At 39.6% G+C, this 24,386-nt stretch overlaps 1 pseudogene; it reads right to left on the bottom strand.

Moving 5' to 3' along the window:
- Window positions 1–1,450: 1,450 nt before the first annotated feature.
- LOC120104003 lies at window positions 1,451–24,384 on the bottom strand (annotated as a pseudogene).
- Window positions 24,385–24,386: the final 2 nt, after the last annotated feature.

Genomic DNA, 24,386 nt, shown 5'->3' on the forward strand with positions numbered 1-24,386 from the left:
TGCGGGAAACGCCAACAAAAAAAAATAATGAAAAACCTCTTGTTTAGTTAGAATTTTCAAAAAAAAAAGACGAAAAAGTTGTATTCTCGTAGAAATATAATTCCCACGTTTTATATAAAATCTTTCCTATAAAAAACATGAAAAAATAACTTTTCCATAAGCCGAAAATTACTCTATTTTTATTTTTATTCAAAAAAACCCTTTAACATTAAAAAAACATTAAAGACCTAATTTTTATTAAAGATATAATAAAAATTACACATAACTTTTCCAAAAAATAAATGGTCAACCAAACATAAGCACTCTAAAAATCTAATATTTTTTCATTATCAACCAAACATGCCAAAAATTACTTTTTCAGACATTCTCTTCTTAAAAATCTGCTTTCTAAAAATCATATTCCTAAAAAAAAAAAAGCTTCCCGCAAACCAAACGAGCCCATAATACAAATTTGGCATCGATAGAACAAGCATTTACAAGGACGTGACAGGTTATTCACTTAAAACTGTAGAATCTAAAAATGGCGCATGGAATTATGTCATGGTGGGCAACAAAATTGATTAGAAATGGTTAGATAAAGTCTTGCCAGGATGAACAGCTTACTGCAAGGAACAAACAGAGCGGTGGGCACAACTTAAATCAAAGCCATCTTTGTTTCAAAGAGCCCCATCGAAACATATACACGTCATTGCCGGCTTGGGCTCCCTACAACCTCAAAGGTGAATAGCTCCAAACCCCATGTTACCCATGGTCACGATGGCAGATCATAAATTTCAGAAATAGACTTACCAATCCCAGATTATAGCTACTACAGATTTAATATATACAAATCTAAGACACTTTCCAAGCCTATGTTCTCCATTTGCATCAGCAGTGGCAAACAGCTCAAAACTTCGTAGCCTAGCCAAGAAACACAAAGTTGTTCACACTGCATACAACAGAAGAATGAAAACAGGACAAACGTTTGTAGTATACAATTGATTTCAGCAGTAAATAAGAGCTGCAAGCAAACCCAAGAACAGCACAACCAATAATTCACAGTTGATCCAGTATAAAGCAGAACCGGTCTTGTTTATTCCCAGATTCCCCAGATTAGTTCTTATGTTTCTAAGAAACTGGCACCACTAAATCCACTTGGCCACATTATCTGTGACCGCTGATCGGACTGAAGGAGAGCATCCCCTCTAACCTATAAATCACTTCCTAAAATACATACAAATTTGCATGAGAAAGGAACTGCAAATTAAGACAAGTACAGATCCCCCCACAATGACTGTGGCTTCCACCAGCTTGCTAACCGCAACTGCAGGAGCCTAGCAACAGTCTGTAAGTCTTAAGAGACAACAAAGAAAACAGAGAGTTTTCAACAGCGGCAAACAGCTAAAAACCTCGTAGCTTAGCCAAGAAACACAAAGTTGTTCACACTGCATACAACAGAAGAATGAAAACAGGACAAACGTTTGTAGTCTACCACTGATTTCAGCAGTAAATAAGAGATTCAAGCAAACCCAAGCACAGCACAAGCAATAATTCACAGTTGATCCAGTATAAAGCAGAACCAGTCTTGTTTATTCCCAGATTCCCCAGATTAGTTCTTATGTTTCTAAGAAACTGGCACCACTAAATCCACTTGGACCTAGGTCTTACCTCACCAGCAAAATGTAAAAGACTAAATATACATTGGCTACATTATCTGTGACCACTGATCAGACTGAAGGAGAGCATCCCCTCTAACCTATAAATCACTTCCTAAAATACATACAAATTTGCATGAGAAAGGAACTGCAAATTAAGACAAGTACAGATCCCCCCACAATGACTTTGTGGCTTCCACCAGCTTGCTAACCGAAACTGCAGGAGCCTAGCAACAGTCTGTGGTCTTAAGAGATAATGAAGAAAACAGAAAGTTTTCCAAAGGAAAAGCTGGTGCCAAGCTAACAAGCAAAGCCAGTGTCTTTAATGGGTCAATTTGAATACAATATCTGCAACAGAAAATGAGATGATATTTTGTCATAGCTGCAAAATATCAAGATAAAATAAATTAAAGTGATTCAACATATATTGCACTTAATTTGTCAGATCGAGATGAATAGTAATCTTGCAAGTTGCATCAGTATTCACAATAAAGCTGTCAGATTGCAAGGAACTAGAACAGAGATAACCAAGAACAGTGAAAAGGAAGGAAAAAAACACATAAATTCTTTCTTCAAGAATGAAACAGAAGAAAAAAGAAAACATGATTTTCTATTTAATTTTAATTTCTCAAGTGAAGAGTATCCAAAAAAAAATATTTATTAAAAATCAAGAAAATGTAACAGAAAGCTTTCTTTTCTTTTCTTTTTTGCGTCTTCTTGTTTTTTTTTTTTTGTGGGGGGGGGGGGGGGGGGGCGCTTGAGAGGCAAATGCAGAGCCCTACCTCCATTTATTACAGGGAAGGCAGGTTTCGAACCCAGGCTGCTGGTGACGACTTCAGCAACTTCATCAACAATCCCATCGGCACCTTTACAAAGAAAAAAAACACTTACCTCCAGGCACTAGTCTATAGAAGAGATAGAGGGGATAGGAGTGCGATAAAAGAATCTGAACTCAAGTTTTATTCTTTATCTGCATGGCAAGTACCCTGGACCTGGGAGTTTGCCTTCCCCCAGTGGATCACACACCTCCCCCAACCTCTTCTATCTTTCCGTAGATATGAATTTATGTCAGATTTTAAGCCCTTAAATCATTTATCTTCATGCAAATCCAAAATCAAAATAAATAGCACGAGAAAAAAAGGTTAAGCCTAGTTCACAGAAGTTGCCACTCAGAGGCTCTTAAAATGGCATGAAAATAGTTGGGGATAGGCAAAGGAGAGCCTAAAACAGAACTAAATTTTTGCACACCTTCACCCTCTTTGAATCCTTGAATGAACTTTTTCATAGGCTGTTGATTAAGGCAATACTCATTAAGTGGGCAAGTGGAAGAAATGACCACTTAGAGAATGCACCGCCACAACAACAACAAACAGCAACAAATGTAATTCATCACATGAACTTCTTTGGACTCAATACATTACTAAATTCCATGTCCTTGTGCAGGCACAACTTATTTCACATCATTCTAATCATTATAGCAAAATTATTCTTATAATATTATGTATATGCTTGTCTAGCTAGTTGGCAAAACAACAAAACACACATGACCTAAATATCATCACTTCTGCTTTACTGCTAATTACATAATAACACAATTTGTTTCCCACCATTCTTCTCATTACAAAAGCAAGCAATATCCCAACTAAATGGCATCAGCAATATGTTCATAGTATATTCAACAGCCAAACCCTTGCACAGAGACAAATCCGTAGGCAAACACCCATGTGTGCATGTACATGCATGCGTGCATGCAAATGTGTATTATATTGCTTTCTCTATAAGGCTTAGAGTTCCATTTTTTCACATTCAACGGTTGCCATTGTCCACTCTCAGACTAAAAAGTAACTTCCAATTTATGCAGGAAACAGAAATTTTCACATATATTCATGAATAATAATTTATCCAAAGCAGGAACCAATTTTGTTATTTGCAACAACCACATAACTTCTCTCTCAATTCTTTAGCATTTGCTTCCCGAAAACTGAAAAGAACCGTGTTTAGATCATCTCCTAGCTCTTTGCATTAATATTTAATGATCTAGCCCTGATAATCAGCATTCCTATATACTTTTAACTGTGCTTGCAATTGCTCTGATTCGTCTGTTAGATTCCGATATACAGAATTTTCTGCAAGGATAATTTCTTACAAGCCATTATGTGACCTTGATCCCCCAAAAATATTCTGATTTCAAGATCTTAATACGCAGTGCAAATTAACCACACCCACCAAGTTGTTTGCCAAATCTTGTCCATCAATAACCACTGCTATCCTAAAGCAAATTCTCACCCTTTCACAAGCATGGACATTCATGTGTCCTACTCTACTAGTATAAGTCCTCATTTAACAACTGTTGAATGAATTAATTTAATTTCTAGTATTCACCAAAACATCAAAATCTCTGTTGAAATCGATATAATCCGCTTCATGGCTTACATGTTGAATGTTAAACCTCTTATGCCCTTCTTTGCCTAACCATACTTTTTATAAGTTACAAGTTACAACTAATGAATTATTATATAATTCTCATATTTTCATTAGTTGCCGCATGACCTTTCCGCTTAGAGTTGATCAGAAATTACCATTTTTGGAGGTTGTAACTCCTAAATACTGAAAAATTCTGCCATCATATAACTTATATCCTCCAGTTTCCCATTAAAGTGGCTTCTGTGCTAATGTCAAGTTCAGTTGATTTAAGTTTATACTTAACAATTTTATTAATCTTTAAGAAAACCAAAATTGCTAACCCAATAATGAAAAACCCTACGATCCCCATGCTAAAATGATCACAATCAACATAGCTGAAAATCACATGTTTCCGATGGTTAGAAGCCACAGCATCCCTCACAAATCTTGACCCAAATCAACTTTGCCAAAAACTCCTTTAAGAGGGTTCCAAAAGCTAAACAATCTTTCAAGAGGGCAAAAACAAAAATAACCATTTGTAAAAACAAGATTAGGGGAACATACACAATACATTATTACACAAAGAATGTAATGATGCAAATTATTCAATAAGATCACACAATTAAGATCCTGTTCATTAATTTCTGGAACCTGTAATGTTTTTTTCCAAAGTTACACCCACTGTCATTCATATGAGATTGGACAATAGATATTATATTCCTTAAGTTTGAACCTCCAATAATATCATGCAATCCATGCCCCAAAATAAAAAGGAAACCCCGTTTCACCAAATTTAACATCCCAAGTAACAGAAAAAATTCTTCCAACACCCAAAATCCTATTAAGGTGGCCTTATATCCCATATCTGACCAACTCTGACCAAGATCAAAGAGTACAAGATTAAAGAATAAACATAATGCTTTTCATAACTCTCAAGCTTGATTTATTTCACTTAAAATACACATAATGCAGAAAACTTGACTAATGCCTCAAATGACAACTTGGATATATATCATATAATATCCACCTAAGTGCATATCTTAAAAAAATATAAATTTGCAAAAATTATGTTTTGCATCAGCCAGCCAAAATTACTTTAACTAAAAATAAGGTATTGCATACGAATGTTCCCACAAATATCTAGAATAATGAAAGAGATTGTTGTCACATACGTTAATTTTCTCCTACAAGGAGAATGAAAATCTGATCCCGCATCTCTATTTAATCCAACCATCACAGAAACTAAAAATCGTTTAAGAATTAATAGTTTTGAGAGACTCGAGAATTCTGAGAAGACTATGCATGAGTACCCCACATGAATTTACGTGCTAGTCGGCATGATATACACAATATGTACCATATCAATGCCTCACTGGCACAAGGCGCTATCAGTCTAGTATGATACCAGCTTCATGATGACACTTGCTGTCTTGCTGGTGCATGCCAAGCATTGGCATGACACATGCTGTGTCAAGTACAAGCCCACACAATGATGGCACATGCACTACATAACTACAGTGTAGTGCGAGGAAATATTGGTTGTTGATTATCAAATTAATGTATAGGCTAGAATTATAATCTAAAGCATCAGTAAATGGTAAAATCTAATCCATAAAATTATTTCCTCTTCAAGAGCTTGAATTTCAACACTTCTAATCATTATGATCAACAATAGAACCTGATTTATCAGGTTTCTCTTCTCAAAAACTATTCGAGCATTAAAAACTAGCTTGAAAGTAAATAATTGGAATAGAAGAGATAGAAATGACAGATACGCAGACAGATCAATTTCAATTACTAACAGCAACTCATGGACATAAAGCTTGTTCACTCCTGTACACCACTACTCATAAATGCATGGGAGCATGTATAACAGAAACTTATGTACTGTACCAACAGCAGATGCACACAAGTGCATGCACATGCCCCCCACCCCCCACTCAAAAAAAAATGCACGCGCACACCCAGAGAGAGAGAGAGGATAGAACAGAACCTGTCATCTTACCAACTGCTAAAGCATAGCTCCTCAACTCTGTAATAACCTGCTTTTCAACCTAAACAACAGACCTAGATGCATTCCCCATCCACCAGATTAAAGAAGCCCTTAACTTCTTAAATGACAACAATGCTTTAAACAGTAATCCTTATTACTTGCTATACATCCATTTGTAAATTCAATAAATGAGTTATATTTTTTACATGTCCTATTTCTCATCTACCTTTGATATGATACTAAAAAAATTTCATATCAAAACCATCAAGTAATGATAAAACAGGCAAGGCCATCAAAACATTTTCTTCCAGTTTTGGATCATAAATAAAAATCAAGATAAACCTTGATGCTAGAATCAATATTCTTACAAATATTCAAGGTTAAGGATATAGTAGCTCAATTAAGTGTGGACCTAAGTATTTAATACAGTCTAAAGTAGATTTGAATAAGAAATTCATGGCTTATGTCTATAACCTAATTCACAGATTAGACCTACATCCTCAAGCAGGTTAGGCAGTACCATCTTGCATATTCACTAAGATGGGTGTGTGTAAATACAGGAAAGAATTCTATGACTCAAAAGAAACCCTACTTAAGAATTACAGTATTTATTGGACATAACTTATTTTGAAATGGTTATATATAGAAAAATATTACAAAATGATAAAAAAAGTGTCCAGAAATCATCTGAAAAGATTAACAATCAAATCATCCATAGACCACATATGAAGACACGGCCTCTTAAAGTTAAAGGCAAAAAAAGACAGATAAGATGGTTGAAATTACAAGTGACGTTTTGATATAGTATGGATCTCTGGAACAAAAAAAAAAACAAAGGATTCTCAAACATTAGTAGATTAGAACAATTGGTTCATTCTTTATATTGACTCAAGATATCAATTCTAGCATCTTTGTAACTCTAGACATGATATCTCAACCTTTTGTCTAAACTGTGTACACTTATTTCGTCTATTTGATTATCTTGATTGATATTGTTTCTAAGACCACCCAAAACATAGCTCTTGTGAGAGTTTAGCACAAATATAGCACCAGAAAGGTGAAAGTCTTTTTTTTTTTTTTTGCAAAAAAAGAGGGGAGTGGGGGGTGGGCGATCTCATACCAAGGAATTATATGAGTCGATTACCTAATGTGCCCACTCATTATGCTCCAGCTCCTCTTGACTTCCACTAGGTGTAAGCATCACAGATAAAAATGGTGGTGCCTATTGTCTAAATTGCTTTAAAAATCAGCCATCAGCCGTTAGGGCTGCTATAGTAGCCATTATAACAGTTTCGGTACAAAACTGGTATGCTAAGTTCCATAGCAGCGTTATGGCGATTGGGTATATAAATGCCTGATATATCGGGCGAAAATCAGCTATAGCTGCCACTGTACTACAGGCTCAAAGCGGGTGATCTATTCCATAGCAGCAGGACTGATTTCCAATTGAACCAGTCCAACAATCAGCCAATCTAACTGGTTGTTTAAAGCACGAGCTGGTTTAGTTATTTCATACCCTAACCAAATGGAGACTTTTATCTGTTCCTGATGATGCTTTGTTCGGGGAATTATGTTATATAATTGTGCACATTTTCTACCATTGTTGATGTTATGTGATTGTGGACATTTTTATTTTATGGTTGATATTACGTGTTGGACATTTTATCCAATAAGTAATGTTATTATATTTGAAGGATGATGACATATCATTAGATGGTACACCTTTACATTATATGGATGTTAACATGATATTCTGTTGGATGAATGATGTTTTATAGCTTTGACCTTGATTTCTTTTCATTAGTTTTTGCATGAATTTGATGTAAAAAAAATTGATTTTTAAAACTTAAAAAAAAATATTGATATGTTCCAGCTGTTCCCTTTGGGTACATATTACTGCTACAGCTTCCACTATCTGCTATCTACCACATGCCCATTAGCTGCTTTTTAAAAAATTAATCATCTTCAAGCTATTTGTCCATCTTCCTTGCCCATCAGCATTGTCATTGTATTACTTGTTGGTGTCAAGAGTAATGCCACACAACTCATGCATGCAATAAGCTGCAAGCCTGCAAACGTGCATCTACATTTCTAATATAATCACGTAGAAACACCATGAAAGGGTTTTTATGAACCCAAATCAGATCAATATTCCAAACATTCTAATTATCTCTCTGGAATAAATAACAACAGAAAAAAAAAAGAAAGAAAAGCTGTCACTGAAATTGAAACTAACATTGTTGTTGTTCAACAGGGGCCATGTTCAAAGGCAGCCATAAACAAATCCTCCAGAAAAAATAAAAATAAAAAGTACAAGCATGCAAGGCACAAGAACATTATGAACTTCTATGTACTTGTAAGTTGTAACAGGGTAATCCAGAAATTTTTAGGTTATATGGTTATTCAGGTGGGTTTAGAATTCCAACACCAACAAAAAGCATAGTCACAACTTTAAAGTCTAGATTTAACTTGTGCCAAAAACACTTGAAAATTCCAAAAAATGAAGTTAACAGTGGGGACTCCACAAATGAGAAAACTTGCAATCATACTGTACACTCGCATCATGATAAATATATAGATAAACCAGAAATGTCAATATGATTACACTGAAATAATTAACAAGTAATTTACAAATAACCTGCATCGCATAACCAGAAAATGTTCAAAATCTGAGAAGGCACTTTTTTAGTTACGATAGAATTAGCAAGGAAAGGAATGTGATAAGACAGAGAACAATATAAATATATCACCCAATCAATAGTCAATGAGAACACTTGCATCACGGAGGATTTTATGAGCAAATAAAAGGAGCACTACATAAACTAACCTTAGTAGGAAATACTTGTCCATACTCAATTGGAACTAAAAAAAAATTCTGAAAGGAGAAAAAAAATCAACGAAATGGCATTGTAGCACCAAGGAGGAAAAAAAATCAACAAAATCATCGCAATGAAAACCGGCTACTGATGGATGTTTAAAAACTCACATCCAAGTATGTGGTGTGGAACAATTCATCTTTTAAATGTCCAAGGCTTAGAAGCAACACATGACCAATAATAAAACAAGCAACACAACCAACAAAAAAAAAGTGAATCATTTATGTTTATTTTGGCAAACCATAGAGTGACAGATTAACAGCAGTGAGAGAGAGAAGTCACCATATAAGTAAGACATCTTGTATAACAAATTGAGCACCATGGAAGACTACTTCTCATGACAAATGGTGCGCCTTACAGTGAAGAAGACACCAGAATGGAACAAGGGGACAAGTTATATTATTGGACAGAAAAGGATGTGACAAAAAAACCTGTGTCAAGACATCTCAGTGGCATGAGAATCCAATAACTTGTTGGCATCAATATAAAGGGACCAACAAGATGACAATCCTCATGCTAACATTGGGAACCACGTCAAGAATTAAGTATTAGCACAGTTCTTTGACAATAAAATTATAATGAGGCAGCATGTGCATCCTTCCTAATTTTCAATGAGCCTTGGGCACCACCAACTCTACAAAGCAAAATTGTCAAACCTCACCAAAAAAAAATAAAAAATAAAAAGAAATAGTCCTTCAAACAGCCAACTAAATTTAAAAAATCAAATCACCAAAAGCTACCATTACAATTGAACAATTCACATTCATAATGAGGTGGTTGCAGCCTAGGAATGTAACACATCTTCCGAACGTGAAATCATGAGTGACATTCCACTTTGGTCCCACAGAGAGCAATAGACAATGACTTTAGTCCAGCAGAAATCATAGAGAAATATCTCTAATACGATTCAACAATTCAACTGCAGATTAGAATATGTCAACAGTAAATATTCTATTCCTTTTTTTCCCTACATGAATTACAAAATCAAGTAGTGAAATCATTGCCAAAACAAGGCTCGCACAGCTATACAATTTTCTCTATTAAGTTTGCAGCACCTAGGGCATATCTATTAGCTCCAACAAGTGATACCCCATCTGCTTACCCACCTCACAGTGGATCAGAAGATGACTAGATACTTCCTTTAACCTTCCCACACCTAATGCAAGTCTAGAGTCTTAACATGATCTTTACATTTTTTCCCAATAATCACAGGTCAAGATCCCTTTGATAACTACCAACAGAAACTCTTAGGGAATTCAGATGATCCATGTCAAAGAAAGAAGGTCCCTGAGAATTCTTTTCACTAATGAGGATTGTAAAAACTCAGTTGTTAGAAGTTCAAGGGTTCTGACGGTTGAAAGCCTCTACCATTACTAATCTTATAAACATGCGGATATCAACTGTCACAGGTTCATTTCCCTCCAATATGTGACAATCACAGAAGCTCCATCTATTCATTGTTTCAAACCAACTACAAAGCATCCCTTAACCAATATAATATCAAAAGAGTATCTGATGGTCTAAAAGCAAAAGGAGTACCGGATTTCCCTTACCATCTCCTGCAAATCTATAATCCTTCAACAAAGTGGGACAAATATTTCTTGCAATGCTCGCATCTCCGTCCACAACATCCATATAGCAGAAGGGGCCAAAACCATTTCTCGAAATCAAAGCCTCAAGTCCAACCCTTCAAGTATTATTTTGCAACCTACTACAAGCAGGATAAAAACAAATGCCAAAAAAAGGGAACAACTACAGAAGGACAATACAATCAAGAAACATCCTTGGGTTTACACTGTTTAAGATCCCACAAGGCTTTAAAAAATTGACTAAATAGGAGAAAAATAGCAGGCGACCTTACAATCTGGAAAATCAAATAAATTGCTCACAAACATCCGCATTAGCTTGTGTACTATTAGAAACCTTCATGATGATGCAAAATCAATTTCTTCTAAAATGCCGATCAGTTAGGAGAAGTTTCTACAACTCTGGTCTGAAACAGGTTCATTATTAACACCTGAAGTTATAGCACCTTCAAACCATATTTCCTTAAAATTTCACCAACGTATACCCCATTTCCATGGTAGTGGCCCTAAATAAAGAGAACTACAGTGAGATGGCTAGAAATTGTGAATTTAGTAATAGAATGTCTACCTTTAGAAATTGTCTCTCTTCAAGAGACAAGCTGCTTTTCAAGATTTTCCATGGTTAGGCCTCGACCAGAAAGCTCCCAAATGAAGCACTAAAGGAGAACGTATGTCATCTTCAATACTGCTATTGGTGTCGCCTTAGAATTGATGATTCTATATTTCTACCTACAAATAAGAATGTGATCTTCAATATTATTATTTGCTTCACCTAGTTTTGATGATTTTAGTAACATGTACACCGCCTCACCATGGCTAAGTTCACCTAAAGCCTAACTACTGCCTCACAACATCAAACCATAAGACTCTCACTCAAAGGATTGTCCTCTATATTCCAGAAACAGCTGCTGCTCTATCAAAATGATTGCCTTATTTGCTATTTCACAATCATCTCCTGCACCCCATCCCCTCTCAAACAAAAGCATCCTTTGAAAGGCATATCTAACCATCGACTAGGCCATGGGAAAGATGAGAGAAAGTTAGGTATGCCATGAACATCTATATATCCACCCACAAACTCTGCAATCCACAACTGCCATGGATACTTCCTAGGCAGTACATCGCACTTTAAATTAAGATAACAATGAATTTATTGCTGATTGTAGTATCCATTGGTACCCTATGTCTACCAAATCACTCTCCTTACATCAACATACACATCTTCCCAAATAAATCCACTAAAAATAATATGCATTAAGTAGTCATGATTGAAAAATTATATAGACTCCTGTATTATATTGTCATAGATTCTTCGAACCATCCACCACCCCTAATGGCCTCATTTGGTATTGCAAATTTCAGCAAAAAAAAATAAAAAAATGAAGACAGGAGATACAACAGAAAAGAGATTAAAAATATTTATGATACTAACAACCTTACCCTCTCCAATTTTTCATCAATAATAATAAGATTGGGCTTTTTGCCAATTTTTCACCAATGGTCAATATCAGAATGAAGCAGGTGAATCCTTTCTATCTATTTTAAGTCCACAATTAACTATGTACATATGAGTATTAAATTGTCAAACCTACTAAGTACTAACAGTCATCTGTTTTGACAATCATATCTATCTAACACCCTAAATCTTCTAATGGAACCTCAAGCTAGAACAATTACTACATTTCTCTTCCTTACATCACATACACACCCTTGCCTACACTAACTAAATATTTCAGGTCCTGTCCCCCCATCCTGAAAACCTCTAGAGCCACAGGTGTAAATAAGACATTATAACATACAATCCCAAGGTTAAATAGGAGAAGTCTGTATCAGGAAGCCACATGTTCAGAGAACTATAACATCAAACATCCACGCAAGCTCGTAAATATGCAATGAATACATATTTATTACATTATAATGCAGTAAAATGTTTTTACATGTAATAATTATACTTTTATTTTGAGATGGCAAATGATGTATGTAAAACAAATAGCACAACAATGCCTAGTACCTTACACAGAATAATTAACAACACAATATACGTAACACAGCTAGAAGTATGTACCTAAAACTAAGTACACTTGATTTCATCTCACTACATTGTTCCAGATATAAATTGCAGCTTTTGGTAAGAATGGAAACATATCAAGTTCAATTACTGGAGAAAAATAATTGTATCATATCACAGAACAGAGCCTCAACAAGCACTTCCTCATAAGCGTTCATTATACTTCTAACCTGTTTCATAAGCATAAAAACTCACACTTCAATTCTATGCAGCTGGTTTAATTACTTATGACTGATCATATCATGTAACCTGCCTTTCAGATTATATTCTTCGATGCTATGTTACAATCCAGGATTCCATCATGCAAATCACCATAGATCACAATTGTCGCCTACTTATTCATTTGTTAATTAACATTTCACAGAAACAAAAAGAAGCAGTTAACTATGATAAAGTAGGAGCGCTGCTCTTACTGTTGCGTGTCAGGTATCAATAACAGCATATAATTTTCTTGCTGGAATTACTAACTCATCCAGCTGTCTTGATCCCCAAATGGTTTTGACATAGCCATCAACTTTTTGTACAACCTCACAATCCCAAATAAGATGAAGAACATGTCTAATCATGTCTCTTACAGATCAAGGTTCAAGATATTACGAACAGAAAACTTGACAAACAAAATAACAAAGCCACAAATCAGTTAGCTTCAAGCTATTGACTATTTTCCCACATAATAGCATCCACCACCTTGATCCTACATGTCGCTCCAAACAGGTCCATAGAGCAAGAAGGTTGAGACTGGAAGCACAATAGGGGGAAAAAAGTTAACCTAGTGGCGTCACAAGCAACCACCCAAGCACCTAAATGGTCCACTACAGCACTTAGGTATGGCATGCTGCCTAAGCATTGCTAGCTAATCCATAGATTGAACAGTCCACCAAAGGTTAATTCAAGACACATTAATCCACTTAAAATTAATTTAACTTTTATATAATATACCTGCATAACTTCTACATAATTAAGCCATAACTATACAGTTGACTACAGTCAACATATATACATAAACGTACGAACGTATATGTATCTTTCTTATTTCATATTCTAGCTCTTCATCGTTCCAGTTTCTTTCTTTGTTTTCCCCAGTTTTTTCTTTTTAAGCAACTGAGACAGATGTCTGAAACAAACATGCAACAATTAAACAACTCTAGCATGCCTCACTAAGCAAATTGCACCAATTCATTATGGAAATTCTGACTCCTATAGCACTCCGTTTCCTTGATCCTGGCCAAATTTGCATGCCAGTCTGCAGCATCATTTGCCTCTTTATACATCATCCACACATCATCACATTTCACTCAGTATAGGATTGTACTTCTCTGGCCTATGGAACTGTCCTATGTGTAACCCAACACAGCTTTGGAATCTGATTCCATCCAAATTATCCTAGAGCTTTCACCTATGGTCCATGCAAGGCCCTTTCTCAATGCACAAATCTCCAATGTCTAGACTCTAGACATCCAAAGTCCAAGATGATTTAGCAGCACCGAATACAAGTCTCCCCCTTCATCCTCACATATAAAACCCATTGCTGCTAATTATCCACTTAACATTACAATGCATCTGACGATGTTTATAACACCATTTGGTGGAGCCTCCCACTTGAACCATATTTTTCAGTTTTAACATTGTTAATTTTTTCTTAATCCTCATCTTATTCTCTAAAGACTTCCCATTTTTCGTCCCATAGAAGTTTTTCTTTGACTTCCTTTTCTCTTTCCTCCAATTTTCTTCTCCTCCTTCCATTCCCCCTATTGTTTATTTTGTTTTTAACTATTTGTCCTCTTTTTATCGACATTTTGTGCTCAAAATCATATTACCCCACTTTGCTAACACTGTTTCGTAGATCACAAGGCATGAAGCATAAGAAATCTATTAAGTATATATATTCTAGACTGAGAATTCCTCTGATATGAGTGGTTATATTGGCATGTCCAGTTTCATTCCACAATCATGATATATAATACTAGAAATGGGAAGTATGCCACATGATATTTTATTTACTCTTCCAAGATCATCAACATTTATTCCTTCTATAAACTTCCTAGTATATCACTTATATAATCGAAGTATTATACGTTCCGTAATAATGTACTAACAGAAGATACTTTAATTGTATGCATTGTGTGAATATTATTTCTATATTTAGGTAACATAAATTTTTTAGTTTAATGATCAAAATACTCTTAAGCAAGTACATATGCACACAAACAAACACATTCATTTAATTAAGAGAGAAAAAGGCCACCTGAGTTACTTGGCAGTTCGCTTGGGTGCCGAAGCACTAGAGGCTGCCTAGACATCTACAAGTCACCTACACCTTAGCAACTGCTTGAGGCCTGACCGCACTGACAACTTGGATAAAGCATGAACCTACAAGTTCGAAGGATAAAGGAGTATTGTAATCAAAAAAATGGGGAAATATAGTTTACAAGGGTTAAAAGGCATCTTCCTAGCCCCTCCCTTCCTCTCTGTTTCTAATTTTGTATTAGTAAATCAAGTCGGCAAGAATAAAGCAGCAGCCTCTAGCATAGAGGCCATGACAATTTTTCTCGCCAACTGCTGATTAATATCACACTCAAAGCCAACAACTTAGGAAGCTTCTTATCCCTAAAGTAATAATTCTTCTTAAAGAAGCAGAAAAATGCATCTAAACAAGGACAATTATTATTGAGGAAAAATAACCTACCTTGTGAATATTAGCAAATCATAACAGGGAATTGCTGCTGCAAGAAATGGCTGGGCTTTTGTAGTTTGTGACGTTTGGACCTGTGAACCTAAGAAAAGCACCATGCCTACCCATATACTCCCTAGGAACATAAATTCGTTATTCCAACTTAAAGCATGGAATAAACATTAGTATTACAAAGGGTTTCCCACTAAAGCGAAGACCTATAAAAATCATTCAAAATAGCATTCAATGTTCCGGTGAAACATGCTCCAACCAATACACATAGTAACACAATAATCAAAACTGCACGTGCTTTCTAAGAGCATCCTTACTAAAACTATCCGCTTCCTGCGCACGCACTCGCAAAGGCTCCCAGCTGCCAATTCTGGCAACTAAGCACTCAACTTAGTTTCTTTCCACCTGCAAAGACCCTAATCAAGGATCTTGAGATAACCTAGAAACCATCAATGCATGCATAGTCATCACATTCGCATATCTCCACTAAGGTTATTCCACATGGCACGTTGACATTCATCACCGAAGTTCCCAATCACACAGCCCATACCAGACAGATTTAGATTGTCAACATAAGAGAGGTAACAATATCCAAGGTGATCGGTAATCTACAATTGATGAATGAGAGAAGTGTTACCTACATCTTGTCTTTGAAGGCCCAATTAGTGTCAACATAATACAGTGTATTTTACCTTCAAAAAGCCATAAATGATGCTCCATTATCGATAAGCATGCTGTTTTTATTCTATATGATTTCTCATAGATTTTTGTTGAATATGGAGTCTATTCAGGAACCATACTGTGTTTATAAGTTTAAAAAACAATTCCACAACACCCAACTAAACACCCTAAATCATTCTGCAATTTACAGGTTTGGCAGCATGCTTCTTAAAGAAGTTCCTCCAACTTACTAATTTGTCCTATCAGTCGCAATAACTTGCATAAATCAATCAGGTATTCATAATGCTCAAACAAGGATGTGAGGTCACTTATCTAAATACATAATCCAACATAGAAAATATAACTCTTCCAATTATCTTGCCATGTAATATCTATGAGAAAAGGAGATTGCACCTACAGAAAACTGGATTGCATCAATTCACACAAACCATTAAACATGGGAGGAAACTAATCCAAAAAAATTATAGGTTTGTGAAACTGAAAACCGCCCATAGATCGCAAGCTCCCTTTGAATCAGTTGCTTCATTTCACGATCTGAGTACTAGTAAACCTAGCAGCTGGAGTATAAAATAAAATGTTTAATCATTTTAAAACTTCACTCCACTCCCAGTCCAACTCTTAACCAGCTAACCCCAATTTTATAAACTTCCATACACCAGTGTCAAACTTTTCCTATTGCAAATTGTCATCTCATTCTCCTAACAGCAGCCCTGGTTTAGTAACACTATTTTTTTTTCTTTTTTAATGAACCCTTGTGTCATGTTTTTAAGGGACACCCATCTATTGCTAGTTAAAACATCAAATTACCTCAACAGCAACACCAATAAAAATTTTTTATCTAATTTAAAATTAAAACTTAAATCGGAGTTGCTACTTCCTAGGTGCTCCTACGTGATGGGGACATCAGAGCCCTTCATCCAGATGATCCTGAGCCCCCGGATTGAGTCAGACTCGTTTATTTGCATATTTATTTTATTATTTTATTTCTGGGCTTGTTTGCATTCTAGGGTTTATTTGTAGTTTATGTTATTTCTGGGCTTATTTGCATTTTAGGGCTTATTTATGTTATTTGTGGGTTTATTAGGATTTATTTCTGTGTAAGGGGGATTTATGCAAGTTGTGTATTTGGGCCCTATATATAGGGAACTATTTTCATGATTAGGGTTTAATGAAGTGATTTGGAATTTCTTTCCCCCTACGTTCTTTCTTCTCTTTTTTTCCTCTCCTCCTTTATTCTTCCTGCGTCTCTACAACCTCTTCTTCCTTCTCCTTCTCTTTCCCCGCACTGGTGCTACATCATCTTGGTATCAGAGCTTTGGCGGGTTTTGCCCCTGCTGCCAAAGCCCCGATCCATCTCCCGGCTACTTCTTCCAAACCGAGAGGAAAAAAAAAAAAGAATCTCTCTCTCTCTCGGTTCAAACCAGAGGAAAAAGAAAACCCCTTTCCACCGCCCTAGTCATCCACTCCACCAAAATCCCACCCGAGACTTCATCTGTCTCTTCCCCTCGGTGCTCACCAGAAGAACACACACACACTTAAAAAAAAAAAGAAGGAAAAGAGAGAAGGTCCCTCCCTCCCTCTCGGTTCTCATCAGAGAAAAAAAAAAAAAAAGAGGGGAAGACCCCTGTTCGTCGGCCCCGTCCCGCCGGCCGCCAAGCCCACGGCCACCACTCCCACGCTCCACCGCCGCTGCATCACGCCACCGCCAGGCCGAGCGTCGCCCCCTCCGAAGTGTCGCCGCGCGCCCCGAGCACTCCGCCACCATCGGGCACCCTGATGCCGCCCGCGGAAGCCTGAGACCGGCCGCCTGCGTCGTGTCCGCAGAGGGGACCGCCGCCGTGGAGTCCCGCGGTTGGTCGTCGTCGGTCGCCGCAAGCCCGCAGCCACGATCTCCGCCCCGCCTCGCAGCCACCGCCACGAAATCCGGCGCATCCCCAACGAATCCGTCGGAGATTGAAGACGGCCAGCGTAGCGGGTAAGATCCAAACCCGTTAACCCGCAACCCATTAGCCCGGTTCCACAAAAAAAAAGGGTTTGGCACGTGATTTACACGTGACAACTCCGTAACGAGTATCGGGTCGGCTCAAACCCGATAAACCCGAAACCCGGGTCCAAAAGGCCCGCACGTGACCGCATGTGCGTACAAAAAAAAAAAAAAACCTGCTTACCTCTGTTCCTGACGAAGGGGAAACCCTAGGGGTTTCCGCCGCCATCGCCACCGACGCCGTCTTCACCGAGCCGCCGTTCGTCCACGGTGCCTCCCCACCGTCTGAGTCCAACCGCCGTTGCCCGTCGCCGCCCCGTCGCCGAGCGCCGACGCCGAGCGCCCCTCCGGCTCCGCCACCTCGTCCGAGCACCCCGAGCCGTCGCCGCTCGACCTCCGGTGACCGAGCAGTCGTCGTCTCCGCCGTCCGAGTTCCACCGCCTGAGTGCCTCCCCGCCGTCGAGCCCTCGCCTCTCGCCGCCCAAGCCCTTCTTCTTCATCCCAACATCCTAGATCCTGATCTTAGGATCTGGAACACCGCCTGAGTGCCTCCCGCCGCCCGGGCCCTCGTCCGAGCCTCCTCGGAGCGTCGTCTCCTCCGAGCGGGTCACCTGCAGCGTCCCTTCGCCGAGCTCCATCCGGCCTTCTCTTCTCACCCGAGACTAGGAGACATCCTAGCGGTGCCATCACGCCACACCCGAGCTCCACCAGCCTGACCCTAGCCCGAGGTCAGCAGGCCGCAAGCCCAGCTCCCCCACCCGGCCCGCGCGCCAACCTTCCTTGAGCGCGGCCCAGGTCCTGGCAGTTTCAGAACGGGCTTGGTCCAGGCCCGTGTGCCGTTTGCTGAAGCGCGGCCCAAGGCCCTTGGCTGCAGGCCCTGTTTCAGGCCCGATCCAGAGTGTTCTTCAGCCCATTTCGACAGCCCAGGAATCTTTGTGCTGTAGATCCAGGTCTACAACTCCAGCTAGCTCTGCCCGGCGCCAACTTCGTGTTCGAGACTTCACAACGGACGCTTCCGGTTGACTGCATCCGCCACAGGTGATAGATTTCTACTTTTTCTGGCTTGTTCATTTAATTATGTTCTGGTTCTCTTGCATGATAGCCACATTTTGAAAACTTATATTGCTGTCAAAATTTAGAACATTAAACATTTCACTTTCGAACCCGTCCTATTACCCATTAAATCTTGATATTAAATTAGCACACCCTAGCAACGGGACGTTTCTCAACATTATTCGTTCAAATTACTTTAGGTTCAGAACAACTGAACTACTTGATTGCAATCTAATTTCTTAAATTGAATAATCTTAATCCTTAATTCTGAATAACCGAAGTAAAAATCAGCAACATTTAAATTTAAAGTTATTATTATGAAGACTTGCTGATTTCTGAAATCATAATAGATTGCATTAGTAGGTTGTCCTGCATCAAATTTGGTCCTACATTATAGTTATTAGGGTTTCATTAGTGACACTGCCTTTCACATCATCACCCAGTGTCATCACTGCATGCCAACCTGTAGTGATATGGGGTACTATCTCAGTCAACCTAAAACCCCTGTAGCTACCATGAATTCCGACATTTTGAGGTCTATCAAGAAACAGATCGTTGCCATGCGGGCTGGATACAAGGAATTCACACAAGAGATCTGTGAGCTCATGCAAAATTCTAGGACCCCTACACCGCCAACCCCTGTTGCAGCCCAACCTAAAATCGGTTTGGTTGCACCACCTGTAATCCTTCCCCATTTTCTTGGGCACCGAACCCAATGCTCAAGATGTCAATAATTCGACCCCATAGCATCCCAATGTTCCATTAGGACCTACCTGATTACTGAACCAGAAGCTAGGAGCCAAGAGGTCGAATATGTCGAAGAAGTCTATGAACCAAATATAGAAGACTATGAGAAGACTTTGAAGACGAACCTATAGAATTAGATTTTGTTCAAAATAATTCCCAAAGGAAGACTATTTATCTAAGTACAACCAAGCCACTTCACATCACTACTGTGGAAGAGGTAGTGACAGATATTGAGAGCCAGTCACCTGAATTGGCACTTGTAGCTAAAGATACCCATGTGGAGTCCAATCTTGAACATTCTCCTATAGTAGTTTCCCTTCTAGAGGAGTTTAATGATGTAGTCCCTGATGATCTTCCGGATGCACTTTCTCCGATGCGTGATATCCAACACGCAATTGATCTAGTTTCCGAGATATTTCTGCCCAACCTTCCACATCATAGGCTCAACCCAAATGCATATGCTAGGACCTGGGATTTAATATTATCGACAGTTGAGTTTACATATCATAGTTCGGTTAATAAGTCCATAGGTATGAGTCCATTCGAAGTGGTATATGATTACAAACCTAGGCAACCCATAGACTTGTTTTTCATGTCTCATCAGTATAGAGTCGTTGAGTCTGCACAATCAATTGCATCACATCCATATTCATTGCATCAAGAAATCAGCAATTATAGTCACTTAAATAACTTAAAATATAAATCCCTTGCTGATTTACACAGACGTTATAAAGAGTTAAGTAAAAAAAATTACTTCATGATAAGAATTAGGCTTGAACGATTTTCTTCAAATACGTTTAAGAAATTGCAAACTTGTAGTGCAGAACCGTTCAAAATCTTAAAGAAAATAAGTTCGAATGCATATGTTGTGGATCTTCCTGATGACTATGGGATTAGTGCGACATTTAATATTGAAGATTTAGTCCCATACAAAAAGACAATATTCATGACTTTTGACCGCTTTATTGATATACCTGCCCATGTTGGACACCCTGACCTATTACCTGCTGTTGAGCCACCACCTCCCAAATTTCATGCACGCAGAGAACAAATAGAACATATATTGGATGAGCAGGTTATTTCAACCAGGAAAGGTGGTTACCAACGTTACCTTATTTGGTGGAAAGGTCGACCAAAGTCTGATGTGACGTGGATTTTCAGAGCACAGTTGCAGCGCCTTGACCCCGTTCTTCTGGAGCAGTACGACGGCCAGCCAGAGCTGTACTCGACGGGGTCGAGTTTTTCTCACCTAGAAGGAGTTGATGGAGACATCAGAGCCCTTCATCCAGATGATCCTGAGCCCCCGGATTGAGTCAGACCCGTTTATTTGCATATTTATTTTATTATTTTATTTCTGGGCTTGTTTGCATTCTAGGGTTTATTTGTAGTTTATGTTATTTCTGGGCTTATTTGCCTTTTAGGGCTTATTTGTGTTATTTGTGGATTTATTAGGATTTATTTCTGTGTAAGGGGGTTTATGCAAGTTGTGTATTTGGGCCCTATATATAGGGAACTATTTTCATGATTAGGGTTTAATGAAGTGATTTGGAATTTCTTTCCCCCTACGTTCTTTCTTCTCTTTTTCTCCTCTCCTCCTCTATTCTTCCTGCGTCTCTACAACCTCTTCTTCCTTCTCCTTCTCTTGTTCTTCCTTCTTCTCCTCTTTCCCCGCACTGGTGCTACATCACTACGTCTTGAATCTTTGGCATGTACCATTTTCCTCCTACAGCCACATATGCTCCATATGAACTTCTAAGACAGACTGCTTAATTACAAATAACTCTTTTCATATTTACTTGATGGAGTAAATGTCAATACCTCACATAGAACCTTTACAAAGACCAGAACATTCATTAAGTGTAGATGCTTTCTTGGGTAATAACTTGCTACCGTTTTCAATGGTACATGAAGTGGAACGTGATACAGACAGTCAACAGCTTCAGAAAGTATCCATATTCTAAGATATGTGCACAAAAAACATCGTAAGCATATATTTTCCGCATTCCACTAACAGGAGCATAAGACCTTTCCTAAAACTAATATAGAAAGGTAAAATGAAACCTTGAATGATCCAGTGAACAAATCATGTATGCATATCAAACAATAACAAAAAAATTAATTGGATCAACTAATTATCTCAGTTCCAGCTTTAGCTAGACACATGGCAGTAAAAACAATTAGCAATAACCTATATCCTACCTGCATTGAATCTGCTCATGTTCTAGGTGAACGTGCCACATCCGATCCATATGCAGAAGAACTTTCACTGTCGGAATCTGCAATGACTCAAAATAAGTACAATAGCTCAATCTAACTTCCTAAATGTCCAAACATCATAATTAGATGTCACATGACCTAGATCTTCTTAAACACATGTAAAAGAAAAGTACTTACCAGTGGACGAGGATCCTGAATCACTGCTAGAGCTGCTTGAACTGCTTGATCTACTGGCATTATCCCCTTTTGTTTCTTCTCCAGCTGGTGACGAAGAAGCCACGTACTTCTCATCCACCACTACATTCCAATTTTGGCATGAACATAACATGAGATCATCATGTTGCATAACAAGAACCAAAACATGCATATTCCCAATGAAGTTACCTGTCTTACTTTCATTGGGCATTTCCACAGGGATAGGCTCTTGAGCCTGTGAAAAATCCAAGAAAAGTATCAGCATATAAACTTGGTTGATAGAAAAATTTAACCAGAAAAGAAAAGAAGCAAGTTAAGATGTTGCGGAAACTACCCTTTCATGCACCATTTCCCTGGCATTACGCTCAGCCTCTTGCCTGGCTAGAACAGCAAGCTCCGCCTTCCTCTTGTTCTTGCTTAGACTCTTTTTGTAATTGGTCACAAATCTATCAAGCTCCCAGAGTGTCTCCACATCCACGCTATCTATATCCACTTCGATTTCATCATCATGCTGGTAGACAGATGAATTCCTCTTCTTAATGATCTGCACTATGTTCTCTAGCTTCTCTGGTGGCAAATTCTGTAGGTTATTGCTCAGTCTCTGCTTCTCCTCGAATGTCATATCCCTCTTGTGTGGATCCTTTGCCTTCGGCTTCTTCAGGGCCTGCGGCCGGCCAACAGGTGGGGCATAATTCACCGGCTTCATCTTCGAATCTACTGCCATAGGATAAATGGTGGAATCTGACCTCTCCAAAGTCCTCACATCAAGCGGCGGAGGCTTCTTTGGCGCAGGTGGGTGGGAAAGGTAGGAGAACTCGGCCTCGATGGCAGGCCACCGCTCGTCAAATATCTGGGACAGCTGCTTGGCCATGATGTGAACATCCTGCCCCTCAGGGTTGTAAATCATAGCATTGCGGAAGGTGAGTCTCACATCCTCTGCAAACTCCCGGGGGGACTTGTACCAGTTCTTGCTGAGCCGGGACTTTACGGTGCCGAGGTCCATCGGGTGTTTGATGATGCTGAAGTAGTCATGTAGGCCGAGGGCTTTCGCGTCAACTGGGCTATTGAAGACCCACCCATGCTTGTGCTTCATCAGCTTGGCGAGAAGCACGGCACAGCTCTTGAAGGCCTGAGCAAACTTCTTTTCCACAGCATCGGTGCCATGGTCCAACTCCCCTAAACTATGCTTCTTGCTGCCATTAGCCTTGGACTTCTTGTGGCCATGAGGCTCAGGGGGTGGAAATTTCTCCTTCCCGAGGACAAAGTCAGAGTTCCGGTAGTACTGGTTGGCCTTGGGCGTCCGCTTCTCCTTCTCCAAGCCCTCGCTAGGGTTGTTCTCGGTGGCAACAGAAACAGTGGGCTGGCGGCGAAACGGGGCCGAAGCGGGGGTCTTGGTAGAGACAGGGGTGTTAGGGTCAGTCACGGAAAGCTGGGAGTGGGTGTACCCGGCAGCCGGAGCGGAGGAAACGGCGGCCGCGGCGGAGGCGAGCTGGACCTCGCGGGCCTCAATCTTCCGGGAGAGCGCACGTAACCTGCTCGAGCTCGGCAGTGAGCTTGCGGCGGAGCTCCCGGATCTCCTGCCTCGACCGGGAGGCGAGGCTGATGGTGATGCTGCGGCTGTGGACGTTGGGCTGGCTCCGCTGAGCAGCATCAGGGGGCTGGGGGCGGTTGAGGCTGGAGGCGTCATCGTCGGAGGCAACGGAGGAGGGGGCAGGGGGCTGCGGCGGAGGCGGGCGGCGGGGGGAGCTGGCGGCGTCGTCGGCGGCTGTGGCGGCTGTGGGGGTTTGATCGGATGATGGCGGGGGCTGGGGATTGGAGGCGGGCTTGGGGTTCTTGTTGTGGGTTTTCCGGGTGTAGACCTTGTTGCTCTCCGCCCACCGCTGCTTCTCCCGCGAGCCGTCACCGCCGGCGCCGCCCCCTACAAGAGGCCCCGACGCCATGCAAGCAAAGGGCGGAGAGAGAATTCCAGGGTTTCCTTTGGTGGGGGAGTTCGGATTAGGGTTTTTGTGCCAAGAAATCCTAAATATGGAGGAAATCTATTGGAGGTTGCCGGCGGTCAAAGCGATTGGAGAGGCGAGATCGAAGTACCAAATGGAAGAGGATAAATAAGGGGAAGAAATGGGTCGGAGGTTTACCTCAGGGGCCGGAGAGGGTGGAGGGCTTGGAAACGATGCTTTCTTTCCGATGAGAAACGACGCTTTCTCTCGAAGAGAACCCGAGCCCGCCGAGTGACCCTGGATCTGGTTATCGTGGATCTTGGTTTCGG

The sequence above is a fragment of the Phoenix dactylifera genome, chromosome 9 (genome assembly GCF_009389715.1).
Source record: "Phoenix dactylifera cultivar Barhee BC4 chromosome 9, palm_55x_up_171113_PBpolish2nd_filt_p, whole genome shotgun sequence".
NCBI lineage: Eukaryota > Viridiplantae > Streptophyta > Magnoliopsida > Arecales > Arecaceae > Phoenix > Phoenix dactylifera.